Source organism: Pseudophryne corroboree, chromosome 2, assembly GCF_028390025.1.
Source record: "Pseudophryne corroboree isolate aPseCor3 chromosome 2, aPseCor3.hap2, whole genome shotgun sequence".
Taxonomy (NCBI): Eukaryota; Metazoa; Chordata; class Amphibia; order Anura; family Myobatrachidae; genus Pseudophryne; species Pseudophryne corroboree.
This window is the reverse complement of record NC_086445.1, coordinates 148,041,944-148,068,870: the sequence shown is the minus strand read 5'-3', so window position 1 is coordinate 148,068,870 and position 26,927 is coordinate 148,041,944. Positions and strand designations below refer to the sequence as shown.

The following is a 26,927-nucleotide window of genomic DNA, read 5'->3' as shown; positions in this document are numbered from 1 at the left end:
GGCCTGTGATCGTCCCTCTGGAGCTAATGTCCAGTAGCCTAAGAAGCCCAATCCACTCTGCACGCAGGTGAGTTCGCTTCTTCTCCCCTTAGTCCCTCGATGCAGTGAGCCTGTTGCCAGCAGGTCTCACTGAAAATAAAAAATCTAAAACTAAACTTTTCACTAAGCAGCTCAGGAGAGCCACCTAGTGTGCACCCTTCTCGTTCGGGCACAAAAATCTAACTGAGGCTTGGAGGAGGGTCATAGGGGGAGGGGCCAGTGCACACCAGGTAGTTCTAAAGCTTTACTTTTGTGCCCAGTCTCCTGCGGAGCCGCTATTCCCCATGGTCCTTACGGAGTCCCCAGCATCCACTTAGGACGTTAGAGAAATACCAATACTCTTACACACAACATACCACTACTCTAACTCACAACATGCCACTACTCTGACACACACAACATACCACTGCTCTTACTAATATGCCACTACTCTTACACACAACATACAACCACTCTTACATGCATAATACCACTACTCTAACTCACAACATGCCACTACTCTGACACACACAACATACCACTGCTCTTAATAATATGCCACTACTCTTACACACAACATACAACCACTCTTACATGCATAATACCACTACTCTAACTCACAACATACCACTACTCTTACACGCAACATATCACTGCTCTTACTCACAACATACCACTACTCCTACAACATACCAATGCTCTTACTCACAACATGCCACTACTCTTAAGGTGCCCATACACTACTGCGGCTTATGGGAACCTCAAGTTGCATGTGATTTCCCTTGAACTCCCCCGGCAGCTTCCCGGGAGTCCTTCCATACGATTTGGTACTTGTGTGCTATTTTTGCAGCGATATACCGCATGCGATCAAACGGCGAGAAATAGCATGCGATGTATCGTACTGCATACACATGTAACATACGATTTATCTGATGGGCAGGATTATAGGGTGCTAGGGGGGCTGGCCTAAATAGGCATATAAATAGCAGGTGCCACCGACGTTGTTAGAACTTTTTAATAAAATCTACAAGGAACACCCCAACTACTCTTCATTTTCTCAAGCATTCACGACCCTGATCCCCAAACCAGACAGGGACTTATTGTCAGCCGACTCATATTACCCTTTTAAACTTTAATTTTAATTTTTTTTACGAAAATAATGGCCAATAGGCTACAACTGATTCTTCCTGGCTTACTGACGGACCATCAGTATGGTTTTGTTCGAGATCGCCAATCGGTTAGAGCCATCAGAACGGCCAAAGCGGCCACAATTGCGTCCAGGAATTTACCCTTTTTGGAACATATCCTCTTAAGCCTCGACACACACACAGCCTTCGACACTGTAGCGTGGCATCGTTTATTTAGTGTGTTGGAATGTAGAGGCTTCAACAATAGGTTTGTGAGCCTCATTAAATATTTATACACTGCCCGACAACTTCTTTATTGGTTAATGGCCCCTGTCCCCTCTTCTTTTTAATTTGTCCATAGATCCCCTTTTCCGATTACTGCAAGACTCAACCATTTATCAGGGTATTCCCATTGGAAACATGGAGATAAAATGATCTGCTTTCGCGGATGATGTCCTATTATATATAGGGAACCCTAGGGAGTCTTTACGGGATACTTTGGGATTATTAGATGATTTCGGTAAAATATCAGGCTTTCAGGTTAACCTTGCCAAATCTGTGGGTTTATATTTAAAAACCGGGAAAAGAAGTCCGAGATGGGGAAGTCAATTACCTATCAAATGGGCTACCACATACATCACATACTTGGGCATCAGACTTGGGCATACTTGGGCATCAGACTCCCCAAATATCCATCAGACTTATATAGGCTAAATGTGAAGGTGGCGATTGACGCCATAGCGAAGGAGCTGGAGGCTTGGAAGGGCTTGATGCTCTCGTACCTAGGATGGGCTAATTTGATTAAAATGTGCACATTCCCAAAACTGTGCACATCTTGCAGTCCCTCCCTATACTACTCAGTAGATCTGAGTAATCATACATAACCAAATTGTTTAGACAATTCATATGGAAAGGCAAAAGACTGTGTATTGCTATGCATAAATTACAACAACATAAAGCTAACGGGGGAATTCATTTTCCAAATGTCTAGATTTATAACCATGCTTCTTTTTTGAGATTTTTTAAGAGACTGGTTACATAATAGTGATATTTATGCTAATACACAGCTGGAGGCACAATTTGTGGGGTCCAGAAACCTGATATCTTTCCTTCACGAGGTGGAAGCGGAATTCGACCAAGAATTGAAAGATAACCCTCTTCTGTGAACAGTCTATCGGCTATGGCAGAGGTTCCTAAACTGTGTGCCGTGGCTCCCTGGGGTGCCTCGGGACACTTGCAGCGGTGCCCTGGGTTGGTGGTCCAGGACCAATTCAAATTATTCATGGTCAATATAATAGGCAAAACCAGTGCTGGTGGCTGCCAGTCATAAAATATGTGGCCAAACAGAAGCAAATCTTGTCTCTCACCACACAACTGACCCTAAGGATGACATATAAACGCGATCTACTTAATGTAATATTTCTTTCTAAATTTCTCAATAAGACATTTTTGGCCTAGGGGTGCCGTGAAAAAAATTATGATATTCTAGGGCGCCGTGATTCAAAAAAGTTTGGAATCCACTGGGCTATGGCATATTCTTAGGCGTGCTAGGAATTTAGGTGAGCACACATCCTTGTTTCTGACATTCCTGGGCAATCCGGAGTTCCAACATGGGGAGGCGGTCTTTCCTTTCATGCTGTTCAGTAAAGAGGGCCTAAAAAACATACGACACGTCATTGATGGGGTTGGAGGGAAGCCATTAACATTTGCTGAGGCGCGGCAGATTTATCCATTTGTCTCTGACTTCCCGCTAGCATTTTTTCAAATCAGAATAAAAAATTCACTGAAAAGAACGATGTGGTATGAGACTGGATTGGCAATTGGTGACCCTCCCATAGTGTTAGCAAATTGAATGCTGGTGGTGTCGTGTGTTCCCGGCCTCCTCATAACCCCGTAACATGGAGACTAGCAGGTTTTTTCTTTTGCACTATTACTATTAGTCAATTTACAATATTATGTTATCAGTGGAACTACGGAATGTAACTGACATTGCTTATTACCAAACCTGATTGTACACCGTGGCCCTCGTTTTAATTGGTACTGATGATTTTTCTACTCAATGTACTATGTTACTTGCATGTACCTATATCTTTTCACTGCTGATACTGCTGTTATTGTACTGTGAAGTAATGCATTAATAAAAATTGTTACATTGAAAAAAAAAAAAAGCAGGTGCCATTTTAACTCTGTGCACACTCTGCTCTGTGATTAGTGAGGCTGGTTTATACCTGCTGAGCGTTCCACATTGCTACTGTACTTTCATTTGTTTGGCTTGTCTCAACAAAGTGCTATCCCCTATTCTGTGATGGATTCCTATCACTATCAACTTCTGCTAGCCTATGGCTTTCTGAAGGAGAGACGTGACAGGAATCAACAACGGAGGAGGGTGAGGTCCTGCTGGACAAAGGAGTAGCTGCTGACGAGGGAGACTCTCTCTCACATCTCACTCCTGACTGAGATTAGGGAGAACAACCCTGATGACTATCGCAACTATCTGCGAATGTAAGACGCTACCCTCCAGGAGTTGCTGGGCCTGGTGACTCCCTACATTGAGAGGCAAGATACCAAGATGCGGAGGGCCATCCCTGCTGAGGAGAGGCTGATGGCTACCCTGAGGTTCCTGGCTGCAGGGCGGTCACTGGAAGATCTAAAGTTCGTGGCCCTTATCTCTGTTCAATCTCTGGGTCGTCTCATCCCTGATACCCACAAGGCCATCATCAAGGTGCTGCAGAACCAGTTTTTAAAGGTAAGAAAATACACACCACACCTGTTAAGTTAAATAGTAAAACTTTATATAAAAAAGTAGGTAAACGTTTTTTTAAAGAACTCTGTAATGTGTTGCCAACATGGCATAAACTATAGGAAAACATGGCATAAAAACCATAATAACTTGGTATAATTAGATTAAATTATCAAATAACAGTGTATTTTACAGTAATTCCCAATAAATATGGTACGTTATAAATATTCCTAAGAAGAGAGGGGTCTATGGTGCTTTGGTCACAGATTTGAATAGGCGAATACACACATGCTGTAAAGTACAGAATCAATGGTCCTGGCCCCATGACTATGCACGTACAGCCTGTGTGTATTCACCCCCACAAATTGGCAACCAAAACACCATATACCATATAGCACCATATTTATTGTGAATTATATGAAATCTACAAAATTTCTAACTCAGGCACCTCCTATTCAGCCTGCATGATAGCGGTGTATATGCCTGAGGAGTAGAGATGAGCGGGTTCGGTTCCTCGGAATCCGAACACCCCCGAACTTCACCCATTTTACACGGGTCCGAGGCATACTCGGATTCTCCCGTATGGCTCGGTTAACCCGAGCGCGCCCGAACGTCATCATCCCGCTGTCGGATGCTCGCGAGATTCGGATTCTATATAAGGAGCCGCGCGTCGCCGCCATTTTTCACTCGTGCATTGGAAATGATTGTGAGAGGACTGGCGTCCTCTCACTTTGTTTCAGGGGGCTGCAGTGCAAATATCTTTATTCTGGGGACCAGCAGTATTATAAGAGGAGTACAGTGCAGAGTTTTGCTGACCAGTGACCACCAGTATACGTTGTCTGCCTGAAAAACGCTCCATATCTGTGCTCAGTGTGCTGCATATATCTGTGCTCACACTGCTTTATTGTGGGGACTGGGGACCAGCAGTATTATATAGGAGGAGTACAGTGCAGAGTTTTGCTGACCAGTGACCACCAGTATTATACGTTATCTGCCTGAAAAACGCTCCATATCTGTGCTGCATTGTAGTATATAGTAGGAGTACAGTGCATAATTTTGCTGACCACCAGTATATAATATATAGGAGTACGGTACAGAAGGCCACTGCTCTACCTACCTCTGTGTCGTCAAGTATACTATCCATCCATACCTGTGGTGCATTTCAGTTTTGCACAGTTTGCTGACCACCAGTATATAATATATAGCAGTACGGTACAGTAGGCCACTGCTCTACCTACCTCTGTGTCGTCAAGTATACTATCCATCCACACCTGTGGTGCATTTCAGTATGGCACAGTTTGCTGACCACCAGTGTATAATATATAGCAGTACGGTACAGTAGGCCACTGCTCTACCTACCTCTGTGTCGTCAAGTATACTATCCATCCATACCTGTGGTGCATTTAAGTTTTGCACAGTTTGCTGACCACCAGTATATAATATATAGCAGTAAGGTACAGTAGGCCACTGCTCTACCTACCTCTGTGTCGTCAAGTATACTATCCATCCATACCTGTGGTGCATTTAAGTTTTGCACAGTTTGCTGACCACCAGTATATAATATATAGCATTACGGTACAGTAGGCCACTGCTCTACCTACCTCTGTGTCGTCAAGTATACTATCCATCCACACCTGTGGTGCATTTCAGTTGTGCGCAGTATATATAGTAGTAGGCCATTGCTATTGATACTGGCATATAATTCCACACATTAAAAAATGGAGAACAAAAATGTGGAGGGTAAAATAGGGAAAGATCAAGATCCACTTCCACCTCGTGCTGAAGCTGCTGCCACTAGTCATGGCCGAGACGATGAAATGCCATCAACGTCGTCTGCCAAGGCCGATGCCTAATGTCATAGTAGAGAGCATGTAAAATCCAAAAAACAAAAGTTCAGTAAAATGACCCAAAAATCAAAATAAAAGCGTCTGAGGAGAAGCGTAAACTTGCCAATGTGCCATTTACGACACGGAGTGGCAAGGAACGACTGAGGCCCTGGCCTATGTTCATGGCTAGTGGTTCAGCTTCACATGAGGATAGAAGCACTCATCCTCTTGCTAGAAAACTGCAGTGCCACTCCTAGATGGGCCAGGTGTTTGTGTCGGCCACTTGGGTCGCTTAGCTTAGTCACACAGCTACCTCATTGCGCCTCTTTTTTTCTTTGCTTCATGTGCTGTTTGGGGACTATTTTTTTGAAGTGCCATCCTGCCTGACACTGCAGTGCCACTCCTAGATGGGCCAGGTGTTTGTGTCGGCCACTTGTGTCGCTTAGCTTAGCCATCCAGCGACCTTGGTGCACCTCTTTTTTTCTTTGCATCATGTGCTGTTTGGGGACTATTTATTAAATCTGCCATCCTGTCTGACACTGCAGTGCCACTCCTAGATGGGCCAGGTGTTTGTGTCGGCCACTTGGGTTGCTTAGCTTAGTCACAAAGCTACCTCATTGCGCCTCTTTTTTTCTTTGCATCATGTGCTGTTTGGGGACTATTTTTTTGAAGTGCCATCCTGTCTGACACTGCAGTGCCACTCCTAGATGGGCCAGGTGTTTGTGTCGGCCACTTGGGTCGCTTAGCTTAGTCACACAGCTACCTCATTGCGCCTCTTTTTTTCTTTGCTTCATGTCCTGTTTGGGGACTATTTTTTTGAAGTGCCATCCTGCCTGACACTGCAGTGCCACTCCTAGATGGGCCAGGTGTTTGTGTCGGCCACTTGTGTCGCTTAGCTTAGCCATCCAGAGACCTTGGTGCACCTCTTTTTTTCTTTGCATCATGTGCTGTTTGGGGACTATTTATTAAATCTGCCATCCTGTCTGACACTGCAGTGCCACTCCTAGATGGGCCAGGTGTTTGTGTCGGCCACTTGGGTTGCTTAGCTTAGTCACACAGCTACCTCATTGCGCCTCTTTTTTTCTTTGCATCATGTGCTGTTTGGGGACTATTTTTTTGAAGTGCCATCCTGTCTGACACTGCAGTGCCACTCCTAGATGGGCCAGGTGTTTGTGTCGGCCACTTGGGTCGCTTAGCTTAGTCACACAGCTACCTCATTGCGCCTCTTTTTTTCTTTGCTTCATGTGCTGTTTGGGGACTATTTTTTTGAAGTGCCATCCTGCCTGACACTGCAGTGCCACTCCTAGATGGGCCAGGTGTTTGTGTCGGCCACTTGTGTCGCTTAGCTTAGCCATCCAGAGACCTTGGTGCACCTCTTTTTTTCTTTGCATCATGTGCTGTTTGGGGACTATTTTTAAATCTGCCATCCTGTCTGACACTGCAGTGCCACTCCTAGATGGGCCAGGTGTTTGTGTCGGCCACTTGGGTCGCTTAGCTTAGTCATCCAGCGACCTCGGTGCAAATTTTAGGACTAAAAATAATATTGTGAGGTGTGACGTGTGCAGAATAGACTGAAAATGAGTGGAAATTATGGTTATTGAGGTTAATAATACTATGGTATCAAAATGACCCCCAAATTCTATGATTTAAGCTGTTTTTGAGTGTTTTTTGTAAAAAAACACCCGAATCCAAAACACACCCGAATCCGACAAAAAATTTTCAGGGAGGTTTTGCCAAAACGCGTCCGAATCCAAAACACGGCCGCGGAACCGAATCCAAAACCAAAACACAAAACCCGAAAAATTTCCGGTGCACATCACTACTGAGGAGTAGGTGGGTGGGGGAGTAGGCTGGGATTGGGCGGTAGGAATAAGTTTCGGCTGGGTGGGAGGAATAGGCTGGGGTTGGGTAGGAGGAGCAGTGACATGATGGTGGGGAGCCAGAACTATATCGTCGTTCAAGAGCCCTTTCCACGCCTGGGCCAGCATCTTGCTGGACAAACATTCAATCTGGTCCTGTTGACCAGGTGGCAGGGTGCGCATAGCAGAGTCCAGGTATTCTGCAAATTTATCACAGTGGTCAGGGGGCTTGGCAAGTCTTTGTTTGACCTGCAGGAAAATGAGGTCTTCCTCCTCCTGGCTGGTGTTCTTCTGCATCCAGGATTTCTTCCTGGGAGCTAGGGGAAGGCTTGGTGGAGTAACTGGGGTATGGGATTCCTTGCTATCCCCAAGTAGACTAAGGTCTGGGGTGGTGGGAATATCCACGACCTGACTTCCACTCTGTAATTGAAAAAAAAATACACTTTAAATACATGTTGTAATAATTTTTTTTTTTTAAATCTCCCTGCAAGCGTGGAAGAGTGGCAAGCTGTGGCAGAGGAGTCTGAAAACAGGTGGCATTTCACTAACTGTGGGGGAGCGATTGACGGCAAAAACGTCAACATAAACCCTCCTGCCAACAGGGGATCACTTTACTATAACTATAAGGGGTACTTCAGTATAGTGCTGATGGCGGTGGTGAATGCCAACGATCAATTCATATTTATAGATGTTGGGAAAAATGGACGTGCTTCAGATGGTGGGTCCCTAAAGAATATGACATTCTACAATTGTCTCACCACAAAAACTCTGAAGTTACCTTCCAGGGAAGAAACAAAACATGGCCTCAATTTTGTTTTCGTGGCTGACAAGGCATTCGCACTCCACGAGAACATTATGAAGCCATATCAGCAAAGGCAAATGACAAAGGAGAAGCGGATTTATAATTACAGGCTATCCTCACCATATTGTAGAGAACGCTTTCGGGATACTGTGTAACCGCTTCTGGATATACCATACGGCTATCAACTTGCAGGTGGAGAAAATTGACTGGGTGGGGTCTTCATGTTGTGTACTACATAACTATTTGTACACTGGGCAGAGCAGGGACAGAAGACCATCCAGATGAGCTTAGACAGTTGTCCTCCATGGACCCACCCCCACTCCAGTCCAGGGCGACTGCATGCGCAAAAGAGGTCAGGGAGGAGTACCTGGCCTATTGTAATGGAGTAGGTGCAGTCCTCTTGCAGGAGGACACCATTCGGTGATGTGGAGTGGAGTGTGTTGGACTGGACTGTTGGGCTTTTAAAAAAACTATTGTGGACCTTTAAAAAACAATTACAAAAATTATACTTACAGATGCCAGCTGAGACGTTTCACCTTCAGGCTCCGCTGTGGCAGTCATTGGGAGGGAGGAGAACCCTGTTCTGGCTGGCTCTTGGTCCAATATGAACTCCAGCAAAGGGTAGTACCACAGAGTTGTCTTGTATATCTGTGCCGCCCCAGCTCCAGACCTCTTGGACTGCTCTATCTTCTTGTGCTCCTTGACGAACACAGTCTTCAAGTTCTGTAGCTTTTTCTTCACCCACTCCTTATCAGCTAGAGCACAAAAGGGGCGGCAGAAGTTAACCAAGTCCTCCAAAGCCGCATTCTGCCTCACCTTGTCGAAGTAGCCCTTCGCTTTAACTCGCCAAAGACATTCATGGCTGCAGTACAAATCCAAGAGCCCTGTGATAAAGTTGATGTCTTTATCCAGAGACATACCTTTAAGAAAAAAATGGTTGAGCAAAAAATGTTAATGCATATATATTTCTCTATCGTCCTAGTGGATGCTGGGGTTCCTGAAAGGACCATGGGGAATAGCGGCTCCGCAGGAGACAGGGCACAAAAAGTAAAGCTTTAGGATCAGGTGGTGTGCACTGGCTCCTCCCCCTATGACCCTCCTCCAAGCCTCAGTTAGATTTTTGTGCCCGGCCGAGAAGGGTGCAATCTAGGTGGCTCTCCTAAAGAGCTGCTTAGAAAAGTTTAGCTTAGGTTTTTTATTTTACAGTGAGTCCTGCTGGCAACAGGATCACTGCAACGAGGGACTTAGGGGAGAAGAAGTGAACTCACCTGCGTGCAGGATGGATTGGCTTCTTTGGCTACTGGACATTAGCTCCAGAGGGACGATCACAGGTACAGCCTGGATGGTCACCGGAGCCTCGCCGCCGGCCCCCTTGCAGATGCTGAAAAGAGAAGAAGGTCCAGAATCGGCGGCAGAAGACTCCTCAGTCTTCTTAAGGTAGCGCACAGCACTGCAGCTGTGCGCCATTGCTCTCAGCACACTTCACACGGCAGTCACTGAGGGTGCAGGGCGCTGGGAGGGGGGCGCCCTGGGAGGCAATGTAAACCTATTTTTTGGCAAAAAATACCTCACATATAGCCTCCGGGGGCTATATGGAGATATTTAACCCCTGCCAGAATCCGTTGAAGAGCGGGAGACGAGCCCGCCGAAAAAGGGGCGGGGCCTATCTCCTCAGCACACAGCGCCATTTTCCCTCACAGAAAGGCTGGAGGGAAGGCTCCCAGGCTCTCCCCTGCACTGCACTACAGAAACAGGGTTAAAACAGAGAGGGGGGGCACTAATTTGGCGTTAGAAATATATAAAAAGATGCTATAAGGGAAAACACTTATATAAGGTTGTCCCTATATAATTATAGCGTTTTTTGGTGTGTGCTGGCAAACTCTCCCTCTGTCTCTCCAAAGGGCTAGTGGGTCCTGTCCTCTATCAGAGCATTCCCTGTGTGTGTGCTGTGTGTCGGTACGTGTGTGTCGACATGTATGAGGACGATGTTGGTGAGGAGGCGGAGCAATTGCCTGTAATGGTGATGTCACTCTCTAGGGAGTCGACACCGGAATGGATGGCTTATTTAGGGAATTACGTGATAATGTCAACACGCTGCAAGGTCGGTTGACGACATGAGACGGCCGACAAACAATTAGTACCGGTCCAGACGTCTCAAAAACACCGTCTGGGGTTTTAAAACGCCCGTTTACCTTAGTCGGTCGACACAGACACGGACACTGAATCCAGTGTCGATGGTGAATAAACAAACGTATTCCTTATTAGGGCCACACGTTAAGGGCAATGAAGGAGGTGTTACATATTTCTGATACTACAAGTACCACAAAAGAGGGTATTATGTGGGATGTGAAAAAACTACCTGTAGTTTTTCCTGAATCAGATAAATTAAATGAAGTGTGTGATGATGCGTGGGTTCCCCCCGATAGAAAATTATTGGCGGTATACCCTTTCCCGCCAGAAGTTAGGGCGCGTTGGGAAACACCCCTTAGGGTGGATAAGGCGCTCACACGCTTATCAAAACAAGTGGCGGTACCGTCTATAGATAGGGCCGTCCTCAAGGAGCCAGCTGACAGGAGGCTGGAAAATATCATATAAAAGTATATACACACATACTGGTGTTATACTGCGACCAGCGATCGCCTCAGCCTGGATGTGCAGAGCTGGGGTGGCTTGGTCGGATTCCCTGACTAAAAATATTGATACCCTTGACAGGGACAGTATTTTATTGACTATAGAGCATTTAAAGGATGCATTTCTATATATGCGAGATGCACAGAGGGATATTTGCACTCTGGCATCAAGAGTAAGTGCGATGTCCATATCTGCCAGAAGATGTTTATGGACACGACAGTGGTCAGGTGATGCAGATTCCAAACGGCACAAAGGTGTATTGCCGTATAAAGGAAGAGGAGTTATTTGGGGTCGGTCCATCGGACCTGGTGGCCACGGCAACTGCTGGAAAATCCACCGTTTTTACCCTAAGTCACATCTCTGCAGAAAAAGACACCGTCTTTTCAGCCTCAGTCCTTTCGTCCCTATAAGAGTCATATTTGCCCAGGGATAGAGGAAAGGGAAGAAGACTGCAGCAGGCAGCCCATTCCCAGGAACAGAAGCCTTCCACCGCTTCTGCCAAGCTCTCAGCATGACGCTGGGACCGTACAGGACCCCTGGATCCTACAAGTAGTATCCCAGGGGTACAGATTGGAATGTCGAAACGTTTCCCCCTCGCAGGCTCCTGAAGTCTGCTTTACCAAGGTATCCCTCCGACAAGGAGGCAGTATGGGAAAAAATTCACAAGCTGTATTCCCAGCAGGTGATAATCAAATTACCCCTCCTACAACAAGGAAAGGGGTATTATTCCACACTATATTGTGGTACTGAAGCCAGAAGGCTAGGTGAGACCTATTCTAAATCTAAAAAAATTTGAACACTTACAAAGGTTCAAATCAAGATGGAGTCACTCAGAGCAGTGATAACGAACCAGGAAGAAGGGGACTATATAGTGTCCCGGGACATCAGGGATGCTTACCTCCATGTCCCAAATTTGCCCTTCTCACTAAGGGTACCTCAGGTTCGTGGTATAGAACTGTCACTGTCAGTTTCAGACGCTGCCGTTTGGATTGTCCACGGCACCCCGGGTCTTTACCAAGGTAATGGCCGAAATGATGATTCTTCTTCTTCGAAGAAAAGGCGTCTTAATTACCCCTTACTTGGACGATCTCCTGATAAGGGCAAAGTCCAGGGAACAGTTGGAGGTCGGAGTAGCACTATCTCGGATACTGCTACAACAGCACGGATGGATTCTAAATATTCCAAAATCGCAGCTGATCCTGACGACACGTCTGCTGTGCCTAGGGATGATTCTGGACACAGTCCAGAAAAAGGTGTTTCTCCCGGAAGAGAAAGCCAGGGAGTTATCCGAGCTAGTCAAGAACCTCCTAAAACCAGGAAAAGTGTCAGTGCATCATTGCACAAGGGTCCTGGTAAAAATGGTGGCTTCCTACGAAGCAATTCCATTCGGCAGATTTCACGCAAGAACTTTTCAGTGGGATCTGCTGGACAAATGGTCCGGATCGCATCTTCAGATGCATCAGCGGATAACCCTATATCCAAGGACAAGGGTGTCTCTCCTGTGGTGGTTACAGAGTGCTCATCTTCTAGAGGGCCGCAGATTCGGCATTCAGGATTGGATGCTGGTGACCACGGAGGCCAGCCCGAGAGGCTGGGGAGCAGTCACACAAGGAAAAAATTTCCAGGGAGTGTGATCAAGTCTGGAGACTTTTCTCCACATAAATATACTGGAGCTAAGGGTAAATTTATAATGCTCTAAGCTTAGCAAGACCTCTGCTTCAAGGTCAGCCGGTATTGATCCAGTGGGAAAAACATCACGGCAGTCGCCCACGTAAACAGACAGGGCGGCACAAGAAGCAGGAGGGCAATGGCAAAAACTGCAAGGACTTTTCGCTGGGCGAAAAATCATGTGATAGCACTGTCAGCAGTGTTTCATTCCGGGAGTGGAAACTGGGAAGCAGACTTCCTCAGCAGGCACGACCTCCACCCGGGAGAGTGGAAACTTCATCGGGAAGTTTTTCCACATGATTGTGAACCGTTGGGAAATACCAAAGGTGGACATGATGGCGTCCCGTCTGAACAAAAAACGGGACAGGTATTGCGCCAGGTCAAGAGACCCTCAGGCAATAGCTGTGGACGTTCTGGTAACACCGTGGGTGTACCAGTCGGTGTATGTGTTCCCTCCTCTGCTTCTCATACCTAAGGTACTGAGAATTATAAGACGTAGAGGAGTAAGAACTATACTCATGGCTCCGGATTGGCCAAGAAGGACTTGGTACCCGGAACTTCAAGAGATGCTCACAGAGGACTTATGGCCTCTGCCGCTAAGAAGGGACTTGCTTCAGCAAGTACCATGTCTGTTCCAAGACTTACCGCAGCTGCGTTTGACGGCATGGCGGTGGAACGCCGGATCCTAAGGGAAAAAGGCATTCCGGAAGAGGTCATTCCTACCCTGGTCAAAGCCAGGAAGGAGGTGACCGCACAACATTATCACCACATGTGGCGAAAATATGTTGCGTGGTGTGAGGCCAGGAAGGCCCCACGAAGAAATTTCAACTCGGTCGATTCCTGCATTTCCTGCAAACAGGAGTGTCTATGGGCCTCAAATTGGGGCCCATTAAGGTTCAAATTTCGGCCCTGTCGATTTTCTTCCAGAAAGAATTGGCTTCAGTTCCTGAAGTCCAGAAGTTTGTCAAGGGAGTATTGCATATACAACCCCCTTTTGTGCCTCCAGTGGCACTGTGGGATCTCAACGTAGTTCTGGGATTCCTCAAATCACATTGGTTTAAAACCAGTCAAATCTGTGGATTTGAAGCATCTCACATGAAAAGTGACCATGCTCTTGGCTCTGGCCTGGGCCAGGCGAGTGTCAAATTGGTGGGTTTTTTTCTCAAAAAAGCCCATATCTATTTGTCCATTCGGACTGGGCAGAGCTGCGGACTCGTCCCCAGTTCTCTCCCTAAGGTGGTGTCAGTGTTTCACCTGAACCAGCTTATTGTGGTGCCTTGCGCCTACTAGGGACTTGGAGGACTCCAAGTTGCTGGATGTTGTCAGTGCCCTGAAAGTATAGGTTCCAGGACGGCTGGAGTCAGGAAAACTGACTTGCTGTTATCCTGTATGCACCCAACAAACTGGGTGCTCTTGCTTCTAAGCAGACTATTGCTAGTTGGATGTGTAATACAATTCAGCTTGCACATTCTGTGGCAGGCCTGCCACAGCCAAAATATGTAAATGCCCATTCCACAAGGAAGGTGGGCTCATCTTGGGCGGCTGCCCGAGGGGTCTCGGCTTTACAACTTTGCCGAGCGGCTATTTAGTCAGGGGCAAACACGTTTGTAAAATCCTACAAATTTGATACCCTGGCTAAGGAGGACCTGGACTTCTCTCATTCGGTGCTGCAGAGTCATCCGCACTCTCCCGCCCGTTTGGGAGCTTTGGTATAATCCCCATGGTCCTTTCAGGAACCCCAGCATCCACTAGGACGATAGAGAAAATAAGAATTTACTTACCGATAATTCTATTTCTCGGAGTCCGTAGTGGATGCTGGGCGCCCATCCCAAGTGCGGATTATCTGCATTACTTGTACATAGTTACAAAAATCGGGTTATTATTGTTGTGAGCCATCTTTTCAGAGGTTCCGCTGTTATCATACTGTTAACTGGGTTCAGATCACAGGTTGTACAGTGTGATTGGTGTGGCTGGTATGAGTCTTACCCGGGATTCAAAATCCTTCCTTATTGTGTACGCTCGTCCGGGCACAGTATCCTAACTGAGGCTTGGAGGAGGGTCATAGGGGGAGGAGCCAGTGCACACCACCTGATCCTAAAGCTTTACTTTTTGTGCCCTGTCTCCTGCGGAGCCGCTATTCCCCATGGTCCTTTCAGGAACCCCAGCATCCACTACGGACTCCGAGAAATAGAATTATCGGTAAGTAAATTCTTATTTTCAGGTTTAAAAATGGTTTTAGGTAGGGTTAATTATGTTTGGAAAATGTTTTTATTTATGGTTAATTATGTTTGGAAAATGTTTTTATTTATAGTTAATTATGTTTGGAAAATGTTTTTATTTATGGTTAATTATGTTTGGAAAATGTTTTTATTTATAGTTAATTATGTTTGGAAAATGTTTTTATTTATGATTAATTATGTTTGGAAAATGATTTTATGGTTAATTATGGTTAAAAATTGTTTTATTTAGGGTTAATTATGGTTAAAAAATGGTTTTACAAGAGTGTTTAAATAAAACATTTCCTCATTAAGCAAACATCATTGGTACAGCATTGGGGTACAGTGGTGGAGAAAACACATGGCCATTAGCAGGGAAAAAATACTTTGGGCCCACAGAAGTTAATGATACAGCATTGCATACGCGCACGCAGGGGGGGTTTCCGAGTACCTAGAAACCCCCCCCGGTCGCCGATCCATCAGTGCTGCTAAACAATTTTTTGTGTATCTGCGTATATGCAGTATAAGATGGCGTGACGCCTTCTTACACTGCATTCACGCAGATACTAAAGTGCTGGATCCGCTGTCCAATCACTAGCGATCCCCCTTCTCGGATGCAGCAGGCGCCGTGTGCTGTGTGGGCGCCCGCGGCAGCCAGCGCCGCTGACTGACACCAGAGGTCATAATTGACCCCTAGTGTCTGAGCGGCGCTACTATGGGAGAGACGTCATGAGTCATGACGTCTCTCCCATAGTAGAGACGAGCCGGCGGATGGAGACGGAGGACAGCGCTGCAGGAGCGGTAAGTATGTGTGTGTGTGTATATTTTTTTTTATGTGTTTGTGTTGGGGCAGAGCAACAGGGGCACAGCAACTGGGGGGCACAACAACAAGGGGCACAGCACCTGGGGGGCACAACAACAAGGGACACAGCAACAGAGGCACAACTATAAGGGGCACAGCAACTGGCGGCACAACTACAAGGGGCACAGCAACTGGGGGGCACAACAACAAGGGACACAGCAACTGGGGGCACAACTATAAGGGGCATAGCAACTGGGGGCACAACTACAAGGGGCACAGCAACTGGGGGGCACAACAACAAGGGGCACAGCACCTGGGGGGCACAACAACAAGGGGCATAGCAACTGGGGGCACAACTACAAGGGGCACAGCAACTGGGGGGCACAAATACAAGGGGCACAGCAACTGAGGGCACAACTACAAGGGGCACAGCAACTGGGGGCACAGCTACAAGGGGCACAGCTACAGGGGGCACAGCAACTGGGGGCACAATTACAGGGGTCACAGCTACTGGGGGCACAGCGACAAGGGGCACAGCTACTGGGGGCACAATTACAGGGGTCACAACTACTGGGGTCACAGCCACAAGGGGCAAAGCTACAGGGTGCACAGCGACTGGGGTCACAACTACTGGGGGCACAGCGACTGGGGGCACAACTACAGGGGTCACAACTACTCGGGGCACTGCTGCAAGGGGCACAGCAACTGGGGGCACAATTACAGGGGTCACAACTACTGGGGGCACAGCTACTGGGGGCAAAGCTACAGGGTGCACAGCGACTGGGGTCACAACTACTGGGGGCAAAGCTACAGGGGGCACAGCGACTGGGGGCACAGCAACAAGGGGCACAAATACAGGGGTCACAACTACTCAGGGCATAGCTATTAGGGGCAAAGCTACAAGGGGCACAGCGACTGGGGTCACAACTACAGGGGTCACAACTTCTGGGGGCACAGCGACTGGGGGCAAAGCTACAGGGGCCACAGCGACTGAGGGCACTGCTACAAGGGGCAAAGCTACACGGGTCACAACTACTGGGCGCACAGCCACAAGGGGCAAAGCTACAGGGGGCACAGCTACAAGGGGCACAGCGACAGGGGGCAGAACTACAGGGGTCACAACTACTCGGTGCACTGCTACAGGGGGTACAGCTACTGGGCTCACAACTATTGGGGGAGCCTGCTCCATCATCCCAGCCAGCAGCAGCACTCTCCCCTGTCTGTGCTAACGTCCTCCCGCGTCAGCGAGTGTATAATATTCATTCATTTCTCTCTCTCTCTCTTTCTATCTCACTCTCCTCCTGTGGATTAATTCGTTTGTAAGTATAATTTTCATTTTTACAGGTACCGGCCCTATTGGATTCTACTGGACAAGTGGACGTGACCGGCGTGGGATGTAGGTAAGTAATCTCTCTCTCATTTTTACAGGAACCACCTATTGGATTCTACATGGACAAGTGGACGTGACCGGCGTGGGATGTAGGTAAGTATGTGTGAGTGTGTTTTAATAAATTTTTACTTTCACGGTGTGTGTGTTGTGTTTTTATTTGGGTATTTTTGTTGTTGTAGAACTACAGGTACCAGCGGGCCCGTTATTTCCCCGCATGCTGGTACTTGAGGTTCTCCAAGTATCAGCAAGCGGGGGAGGCTTGCTGGACCTTGTAATTCCACAACAAAAAAACAATATTCTTTTTTTTACACACTTATAGCTATCAGCCCGGCACCCACCGCCCAGGGGTGCTGGGGACAGCTTCGGGCTTCACCCCTGGCCCTTGGGTGCCTGAAGGGGGGGGCACCCCTTGATTTAAGGGGTCCCCACTCCTCCAGGGAACCCCGGCCAGGGGTGACTAGTTGGGGGGGGGGTAATGCCACGGCCGTAGGGATCTACATAAATGTGTCCCCCGGCTGTGGCATTATGTCCCTAACTAGTGGAGCCCGGTGCTGGTTTTAAAAATACGGGATACCCCTACATCTTTTGTCCCCGTATTTTTGGAACCAGGACCGGCTAAGAACCCGGTGCTAGTTGTCTAAATACGGGAAACCCATGTCCAATTTTTCCCCAGTATTTAAACAACCAGGCCTGGCTCAAAGAGCCCGAGGCTGGTTATACTTAGGAAGGGGGACCTCACGCATTTTTTTTATTTTTTTAACCCATTCAGACCCTTCTCCATTAAGTTAATGGAAGCCCTGGACAACAAAATTGCATTCATGTCCTCCTCCCACTCCCTTCCCAGTCCCAAACACTAATTATTATTTTTTTCTATAAAAATGTACAATATATCACAAGTATGATGAGCAGGCAGGCAGCGGGCATTGGCGGCATTGGATTGAGATGCAAATTAGTGGCGGAGGGCTGGGTCAGTTTATGGTGGGCAAGTTTGTAAGCCATTGGCGGTGGCAGCAGGCATCGGCTCAGAGGCAGTAGCGGGCATTGGCTCGGCGGCGGAAGGGGTCATCGGCAGGATCCGGCGTACATTATGGCTGTAGTGCCTCACCAGCCACTGACCTCACCGCACGCCACTGGTGTGTATGCTGTGTGCATGTATACTGCGTGTGTAAGTATGCATTGTGTGTGTGTAAGTATGTATGCATGTATAGTGTGTATATATATATATATATGTATGCATTCTGTGTGCATGTATACTGTGTGTCTGTCAGTGCTGTAACTAGGTATTTTAGAGCTGTGTGCAAGAAACGGCATTGGCGCCCCCCTACGCAAGATAGGAGCAGTGCGCGCCGCAGGCGCGCAAAAAATATATAGGGCGTGGCTTCATGGGGAAGGGGCGTGGCCACAAAATAATGCCAATTCATACTATGGTGCATAGTAGTCTCCATTATTCAAGTTACACTGCACAGTAGAGCCACTACACCAGGTAGAGCCCCTTTTTACACATTACGGCAGACGGCGTGCCTTTTTACACATTACGGCAGACAGCGTCCCCCTTTTTACACATTACGGCAGACAGTCCCCCTTATTACACATTACGGCAGGCAGAGTCCCCCTTATTACACATTACGGTAGACGGCATACCCTTTTTTACACATTACGGCTGACAACGTCCCCCTTATTACACATTACGGCAGACAGCGTCCCCCTTATTACACATTACGGCAGACAGCGTCCCCCTTTTTACACATTACGGCAGACAGTCCCCTTTTTTACACATTACGGCAGACAACGTCCCCCTTATTACACATTACGGCAGACAGCGTCCCCCTTATTACACATTACGGCAGACAGCGTCCCCCTTATTACACATTACGGCAGACGGCATCCCCTTTTTTACACATTACGGCAGCCAGTCCCCCTTTTTACACATTGCGGCAGCCAGTCCCCCTTTTTACACATTGCGGCAGACAGACACCAGAGAGAGAGAGAGAGACAGAAAGAGAGAGAGAGAGAGACAGAAAGAGAGAGAGATATATACTTACCATCTCTCCCGCTGGCAGTCAGGCTCCTCGTGCTGGCAGAGATCCCGGGCAGCTGCAGGGGAGAAAGAGGAGGAGGGAGGGGGACTTGAGCCGCAGCAGCGCTATGTCATTGGTAGCGGCGCCACTGCAGCACTCCCCTCTCCTTCCGTATTGGCTGGCCGCTGCTGTTGTGGGTCCCAGGGACTCCTCATTTTAAGAAATTGGGGTCCTACTACATGGGTTCTGGGTCCCATCACAATTTATGCATTATAGGCAGTGCTGGGGAAAGGCAGCAGTTGGGGTAGAGCTAGGGGTTGAAGCAGGGAACACTTGGGGCAGGGAGAGGGTTAAGGGCAGGCAGTGCTGGGGGTAGTGAAGAGGTAAGAGCAGGCAACAGTTTGAAAAGTGCTGTGAGTGGGTAGCAGTTGGGGTAGAGGGAGATAAGGGCATGCAGGCGAGAGTAAGGAAAGACAGCAGCTGGGGCAGTACTGGGGATAGGAAGGGTGTAAGTGTAGGTAGGTACTGGAGGCAGTACTGGGGATAGTGGTAGGTTGCAGCTGGGGCAGTATTGGGGGCAAGGAGTGGGTTAAGGGCAGACAGTACAGAGGTAATGCTGGAGGTAGCGAGGGGGTAAATTTGGGGGTTGAAAGTACACTGTTTTGTAATTATACCAGTAAATCACGGTGAAAGGTAGTTTTCTATTGCCGTAGTAACTGGCAATAGAAAACCAGACGTAGAGGGTGATGCCTTGTGGAGACAGAGAGTGCCAGGAGAGTGGGTGATGGGGAGATTGTGATGCAGGGAAGAAGCAGAGGGTGACAGGGAGAGGCAGAGGGTGACAGGAGATTGTGATAGTGAGAGGCATTGGGTGACGCCAGGGTGTGGGTGACATAGAGGATAACGGGGAGAGGCCGTCGGTGACAGTGGAGTGAGGTGACAAGTAGATATAGGAGGAGACGGAGAGGCAGTGGGTGACAGGAAAGGGTGATGGGGATAGAGAGGGTGATTGGGAGAGATAGTGGGAGACAGAGAGGCAGTGGGTGACAGTGTCACGTCTCCTCTATGCGTGCACAGATAAAGCTTGGGCGTACGCTCCAGCTGCTCCAATTGTGATGAATATGGGACAGACCTAAAAGGGGAGGGCCAGCTGTTGAGAATGGGGTAAGGGACCCGAGGTAGGGGTACCAGACAGAGCGGTGGGGATGGAGCCATGACAGAGCAGGGGTAGGGGGGAAGGCGGGACAGAGCGAGTTGGGGTAGACGCTGGGTGATGGGCCCAATATGCTAATATGCAACATGTCCCTAAATAACAATTAGAACACTGTCAGGATAATTATGGAACCACTGCCTGCTACAATGTCTCACCTGGTGAGTGCACCCCCAGGGCGCAAGCACCCTCAGCTATTCCACTGACACCAGATGGTGCGAATGCAGCAGTAGAGACTTCCTCCAATTCTCCCTCAGCCTGGCATTCATGCTGCCTGCCCCGAGTCCTCTCACTCCGCGTACAGTCCTGCAGAATCAGATAGAGCAGCAGAACTCCCATCCACACACACAGTGACCCGGAGCGCGCTACTGCACAGTGCACACAGATCCTCAGCGACAGCCAGAAGGGGGCAAAGCCCCGGCTGCAGTGTCCTTAGTTTATTCCCATTGCCTGGAGGCAAGTTAGAGTTCGGTGGCCCCCACTCCCCCCACTCCCACATAGCTATCTACCCTATTATAGCTATCCCTTCCTCACACAGACACTCCCTCCACATACACACTCTCCCCCCTTAGCTCCCCAGAAACACACATATAGCGCACCACCCCCACACAATCCCCCATCACAAAGCTTCTCCCCCTTCCTGCTGCTCCTTATCTACCCTCTGCCCGCTCCCTCCTGACTGGTCAGTGGACCTCCTTAGGTGACAAAACGGGATGGGGCTCACTTACTGATCCCCCTAATTTTCGTACCACCTAGCTCCTCTCCCCCTTAGATGGCTCCAGCACCATCTTGGCATCCTTTGCCCCTAATACAGACACACAGACCCCCCCCCCCCACACAGCTATCTACCCTATTATAGCTATCCCTTCCTCACTCCCCTCCCAAAAACACACACACACACACACACACACACACACACACACACACACACACACACACACACACACACACACACACACACACGCACTGCTGTCACCCATTACAGGCAGTTCCCTTGAAACACACATACAGTGCACCACCCTCACACAATACCCATCAGAAAGATGTCCTGTCCTCACACAGACCCAACCCCCCATTACTCAGCTCCCCTCAAACCGCCCTGCCCCCTCTCATATATCGTAGGTCACCTTTCCTTATACACACAGCAAGCTATCCTCCCCACAGACACACAAACTCTTTAGTTCACCCACTCAGATCGGCTCCCCTACACCGATATCTCCTCCAGACGCAGAGTCTTAACGGCCGGCTTTCACTTCCGCCGCGGGAGGATCATCTGCTGAGCGTCTGTTTCCAGTGTAGACTGTGCTGCACTGCGTATCCCGATCAATGCTGCCCACAGTGATCGGGACACAGTGTGAGAGAAGACACCACTTCTGAGAGTGACACTCAGCTGCCAGGTAGGGGGGGATGTGGGCTGCCCGATCACTGACCAGCAGTGAACGGGACACGCTGGAGGCGGAGCCGCGGCCTCAGGAGGACCGACTGGGTCTCAGGCGGCGATTAAATGTGGAGATGGGAGGCGCTGCTGGCAGTGATTGAATGTGGAGACCGGGACGCTGCCGACGGTGATTGGCTGAGACAGGGAATGCTGCTGATTGGTTGGGGAGTCAGAGCGCATCCTGCAGGACCCACTCAGATTTCAAATAACACGTAAAATACACACACATACAGTACACACACATACACCACCTCAACATACACACACACAGTACATACTACACACACATACCGTACGTACACACCACATGTACATACAGTACACACACACCACCACATATACACACACATAGTACACACTACACACATACAGTACAGGCACACACACACTACTGCTGCATATACACACACAGTACACCAATACACACCACCACATATGCACACACATACAGTACACACACACACTACTGCTGCTTATATACACACACACCACCACCACATATATACACACAGTAGAGTACACACTACACACATGTAGTACACACACACACACACACACACACACACACACACACACACACACACACACACACACACACACACACACACACACACACCACTGCAGAATATACACTCAGGACAACACACACACCACTGCTGTAAGCATATACACACACCACCACATATAAACACACACACAAACAGTACACACTACATACACCTTCAGTACCAGGCTTCCTGCAGCAGCTGCAGCTCCTCGTGTAGTCTGGGGGCGGAGCTTGTGACAGGCTCAGTCAGGACCCCGGAGAATGAGACACTGGAGGGGAGGGATGGCCACCACACTGCCTGCACGGCTCTCTGTGATTCATCTCAGAGTACCGGATCTGGACGAGGTGAGGCAGGGGAGAGAGGGCAGCCGCTTACGCTGGCAGTGTGTGACAGGAAAAAGTTTTTTTTTCCTGTCAACGCTGTCAGTGAGTCTCCTTTGGGCCTATTTTCAATGGGGGGCCTGGAGCTGCAGCTCCATCTGCCCCGTTGTTAATCCGGCCCTGCTGCTATCAATGACATAGCGCTGCTGCGGCTCAATTCCCCCTCCCTCCTCCTCCTTCTCTGCCTCCGTCGCTGCTCTCCCTCCAGGGCAGCGCACGGCACCCAGCAAAGGCAGCATGTAATGAGTTAATTTGACTCATTACATGCCGCTTGCTGTGCGCCCTCAGTGTAACTGCGCTGTGTGCCAGGCATACCTGGCACATAGGTAATTATGGTAATTATGGTGCTGTATATGTATAATAAAAAGAAGAAACGGCTGCGCAAAAGTGGAAGAACAACCACCAATGGCTAATGGGAAATAATTAATAATAAGAGCTGACGTAAAAACATAAAAGATTTATTATTTCTCTAACGTCCTAAGTGGATGCTGGGGACTCCGTCAGGACCATGGGGTTTAGCGGCTCCGCAGGAGACAGGGCACAATAATAAAAGCTTTAGGATCAGGTGGTGTGCACTGGCTCCTCCCCCTATGACCCTCCTCCAAGCCTCAGTTGGATTTTTGTGCCCGGCCGAGAAGGGTGCAATCTAGGTGGCTCTCCTGAGCTGCTTAGAATAAAAGTTTAAGTTAGGTTTTTTATTTTCAGTGAGTCCTGCTGGCAACAGGCTCACTGCTACGAGGGACTTAGGGGAGAGAAGTAAACTCACCTGCGTGCAGGATGGATTTGCTTCTTAGGCTACTGGACACCATTAGCTCCAGAGGGAGTCGGAACACAGGTCTCACCCTGGGGTTCGTCCCGGAGCCGTGCCGCCGACCCCCCTTGCAGATGCCGAAGTTGAAGAGGTCCAGAGGTCCAGAAACAGGCGGCAGAAGACTTTCAGTCTTCATAAGGTAGCGCACAGCACTGCAGCTGTGCGCCATTGTTGTCAGCACACTTCATACCAGCGGTCACTGAGGGTGCAGGGCGCTGGGGGGGGGCGCCCTGGGCAGCAATGTATTATACCTTTTTTATGGCTAAAATACATCACATATAGCCCTTGAGGCTATATGGATGTATTTAACCCCTGCCAGATCTCACAAACTCCGGGAGAAGAGCCCGCCGTTTTAGGGGGCGGGGCCTATTCTCCTCAGCACACGGCGCCATTTTCCTGCTCAGCTCTGCTGTGAGGAAGGCTCCCAGGCTCTCCCCTGCACTGCACTACAGAAACAGGGTTAAAACAGAGAGGGGGGGCACTTATTTGGCGATATGATTACATATGTGAAAATGCTATAAGGGAAAACACTTGTATAAGGGGTTGTCCCTGTATAATTATAGCGTTTTTGGTGTGTGCTGGCAAACTCTCCCTCTGTCTCCCCAAAGGGCTAGTGGGGTCCTGTCCTCTATCAGAGCATTCCCTGTGTGTGTGCTGTGTGTCGGTACGTGTGTGTCGACATGTAGGAGGACGATGTTGGTGAGGAGGCGGAGCAAATTGCCTGTATTGGTGATGTTACTCTCTAGGGAGTCGACACCGGAATGGATGGCTTATTTAGGAATTACGTGATAATGTCAACACGATGCAAGGTCGGTTGACGACATGAGACGGCCGGCAAACAAATTAGTACCTGTCCAGGCGTCTCAGACACCGTCAGGGGCTTGTAAAAACGCCCATTTACATCAGTTGGTCGACACAGACACGGACGGTGAAGAAACAAACGTATTTTCCTTTAGGGCCACACGTTACATGTTAAGGGCAATGAAGGAGGTGTTACATATTTCTGATACTACAAGTACCACAAATAAGGGTATTATGTAGGGTGGGAATAATCTACTTGTAGTTTTTCCTGAATCAGATAAATTAAAGTGTGTGATGATACGTGGGTTTCCTCCGATAGAAAATTATTGGAGGTATACCTTTTCCCGCCAGAAGTGAGGGCGAGTTGGGAAACACACCTTAGGGTGGATAAGGCGCTCACACGCTTATAAAAACAAGTGGCGTTACCGTCTCCAGATACGGCCGCCCTCAAAGAGCCAGCTGATAGGAAGCTGAAAAATATCCTAAAAAGTATATACACACATACTGGTGTTATACTACGACCAGCAATCGCCTCAGTCTGGATGTGCAGCGCTGGGGGGGCTTGGTCGGATTTCCTGACTGGAAATATTGATACCCTTGACAGGAACAATATTTTATTGACTATAGAGCATTTTAAGGATGCATTTCTATATATGCGAGATGCGCAGAGGGATATTTGCATTCTGGCATCAAGAGTAGATGTGATGTCCATATCTGCCAGACGATGTTTATAGACATGACAGTGGTCAGGTGATGCAGATTCCAGACGGCACATGGAAGTATTGCCGTATAAAGGGGCGGTCCATCGGACCTGGTGGCCATGGCAACAGCTGGAAAATCCACTTTTGTTACCCCAAGTCACATCTCAGCAGAAAAGGACACAGTCTTTTCAGTCTCAGTCCTTTCGTACCCATAAAGGCAGGCGGGCAAAAGGCCAGTCATATCTGCCCAGGGTTAGAGGAAAGGGAAGAAGACTGCAGCAGGCAGCCCATTCCCAGGAACAGAAGTCCTCCACAGCTTCTGCCAAGTCCGCAGCATGACGCTGGGGCCATACAAGCGGACTCAGGTGCGGTGGGGGGTCATCTCAAGAGTTTCAGCACGCAGTGGGCTCACTCGCAAGTGGACTCCTGGATCCTACACGTAGTATCCCAGGTGTACATTGGAAATTCGAGACGTCTTCCCCTCACAAGTTCCTGAAGTCTGCTTTACCAACGTCTCCCTCCGACAGGGAGGCAGTATTGGGAAAAAATTCACAGGCTGTATTCCCAGCAGGTGATAATCAAAGTACCCCTCCTACAACAAGGGAAGGGGTATTATTCCACACTATATTGTGGTACTGAAGCCAAACGGCTCGGTGAGATCTAAAAGATTTGAACAATTACATACAAGGGTTCAAATCAAGATGGAGTCACTCAGAGCAGTGATAGCGAACCAGGACGATATGGTGTCACTGGATATCAGGGACGCTTACCTACATGTCCAAAATTTGCCCTTCTCACCAAGGGTATCTCAGGTTCGTGGTACAGAACTGTCACTATCAGTTCAGACGCTGCCGTTTGGATTGTCCACGGCACCCCGGGTCTTTACCATGGTAATGGCCGAAATGATGATTCTTCCTAAAAGAAATATGGACGCTTTCCTGATAAGGGCAAGGTCCAGAGAACAGTTGGCGGTCGGAGTAGCACTATCTCAAGTAGTTCTACGACAGCACGAGTGGATTCTAAATATTCCAAAATCGCAGCTTTTTCCGACGACACGTCTAATGTTCCTAGGAATGATTCTGGACACAGTCCAGAAAAGGATATTTTCTCCCGGAGAAGAAGGCCAGGGAGTTATCCGAGCTAGTCAGGAACCTCCTAAAACCAGGAAAAGTATCAGTGCATCATTGCACAAGGGTCCTGTGAAAAATGGTGGTTTCTTACAAAGCGATCCCATTCGGTAGATTTCACGCAAGAACCTTTCAGTGGAATCTGCTGGGAAAATGGTCCGGATCGCATCTTCAGATGCATCAGCGGATAACCCTGTCTCCAAGGACAAGGGTGTTTTCTTCTGCGGTGGCTGCAGAGTGCTCATCTATGAAAGGGCCGCAGATTCGACATTCAGGACTGGGTCCTGGTGACCACGGATGCCAGCCTGAGTGGCTGGGGAGCAGTCACACAAGGAAAAAATTTCCAGGGAGTGTGATCAAGTCTGGAGACTTCTCTCCACATAAATATACTGGAGCTAAGGGCAATTTACAAGGCTCTAAGCTTAGCAAGACCTCTGCTTCAAGGTCAGCCGGTATTGATCCAGTGGGACAACATCACGGCAGTCGCCCACGTAAACAGACAGGGCGGCACATGAAGCAGGAGGGAAATGGCAGAAACTGCAAGGATTCTTCGCTGGGCGAAAAATCATGTGATAACACTCTCAGCAGTGTTAATTCCGGGAGTGGAAAACTGGGAAGCAGACTTCCTCAGCAGGCATAACCTCCACCCGGGAGAGTGGGGACTTCAGCGGGAAGTCTTCCACATGATTGTAAACCGTTGGGAAAAACCAAAGGTGGACATGATGGCGTTCCGCCTGAACAAAAAACTAGACAAAGATTGCGCCAGATCAAGGGACCCTCAGGCAATAGCGGTGGACGCTCTGGTAACACTGTG

The 26,927-nt window shown here is 48.5% G+C and overlaps 1 protein-coding gene across 1 annotated transcript in view; it reads right to left on the bottom strand.

Moving 5' to 3' along the window:
* LOC135004291 (uncharacterized) overlaps window positions 1–26,927 on the bottom strand; it is a 512,715-nt gene that overhangs the window by 75,653 nt on the left and 410,135 nt on the right. The gene's annotated exons all lie outside the window — the stretch shown is intronic.